We start from the raw sequence: 1418 nt of genomic DNA, 5'->3' as shown, positions 1-1418 counted from the left end.
TCCTGTCTCTGTGGCTTTACCTCCTCTGGACATTTCATGCGCAGGGAAGCATATGGAGTGTGACCTTTTGTGTCTGCCTGCTCTCACTCAGCATTCTCTCTTTGGCTTCACCCATACTGCCGCACGAGTCCGGGCTTTCTTCTTTCCATAGGCGAGTCATCTTCCCATCTGAGATTTTTGCAGTAACGCGTAGGTTTTAAATAGCGCATCAAAAGGCCACCTTGAGCACTGAGCTTCTCACGCCCCCTTCCGTTTTGGGCCTCTGTCATCCCCCGCCCTCGGCCCTGCCCAGGAGACATCCTGATTTAAGGAGTTTGGGGTTTCTGATGAATTCGGTGGGCTGGCCGTACTTCCACAGTACTTTCTATGAAAAGTCAGATCAGCCTGGAGCCAGACTGGTGTCACTGGGTGGTGGCCGCAGGATGCCCCGCCACACAGACAGGCAGTGGCCGCGAGGACTGTCCTTTCCCCCAAGGCTTGAGAGGGAGCTGTGTATGCACCCCGGGCCTCCAGCCAGCCCTGCCAGGGTGGCCACTGTACCTGCCAGGAACACCCAAGGGACCAGGGGGTTTGGGTGGCGCCATCCCTGCTCGATGGCGCAGTCACCATCCCCTTGTCAGTTCCCTGTGGCCCAGAGCCCCCATCACTGGGGTAAACAGATGTGCCATTCTTGGTGAAGGGCTGCCCTGCCCCACTCTAACCGGATTTGGTCAGAGCTGACTGGAAGGCCTGGGCCTCTGTTGCCCGTAGAACCTTCTGGACACTCAATTCCTCTCCGTCTTCCTCGGGTTGTACGTTCAGGGCTAACCTGTGGCCTCCTTGCCACAGCGGTGCCCCTGCGGGCCTCGCAGCTGTGTGTAGTCATCAGGATCACAGGTCCCCAGGACACACACCTTGCAGGTGCCTGCAAGGACATAGCCTTCTCCCGGAAGCGGGTTCAACAGCATCCCTGAGGTGACCACATCTGTGCCTGGATGCGGGGCCAGACCATGCTGGCCCCGAGGCAATACACACGCAGCGGTTTGTGGGGGTGGCATCGACCTGCTGCATTGGTGGCCGCTGGGCGAGGGTGGCCTGTGCAGGGGAGAAGAGTGCGGGGACCCACACCCCCTCCTCCCACCATTATCCCTGCAGCTCTGCTCAGAGGCCACCTTTCACCACCATCCCCCCCCAGGTGGTGCGGTGGGTGGGGAGGGAGGCAGAGGGATGTGTCCAGGCTGGAGGCACGAGGCTTCGGAAACCTGGGTCAGAGGCCCAGCCGTTCTGGACCGTGAAAGGGTATTTCAGAGTGTGTGACGGGCATCGCAGCTGACAGAAGTTAAGAAAGGGGATGGGCCAGGACACGGAGTACCAGCTGGCCGGACAGCTTGCTTTCTTTTTAGTGAGCGCGAAGGGGAAAGGACCAAGATGCTCGGGGG

General features: G+C 59.7%; 1 protein-coding gene across 1 annotated transcript in view; it reads left to right on the top strand.

The window, feature by feature from the left end:
• The window catches only part of SLC45A1 (solute carrier family 45 member 1), an 18694-nt gene that overhangs the window by 16529 nt on the left and 747 nt on the right, over positions 1–1418 (top strand). The gene's annotated exons all lie outside the window — the stretch shown is intronic.

This window comes from Hipposideros armiger, unplaced genomic scaffold (assembly GCF_001890085.2).
Source record: "Hipposideros armiger isolate ML-2016 unplaced genomic scaffold, ASM189008v1 scaffold_46, whole genome shotgun sequence".
Taxonomy (NCBI): Eukaryota; Metazoa; Chordata; class Mammalia; order Chiroptera; family Hipposideridae; genus Hipposideros; species Hipposideros armiger.
Note: the sequence above shows the minus strand (reverse complement) of the source record. Positions and strands in the feature narration are given on the sequence as shown.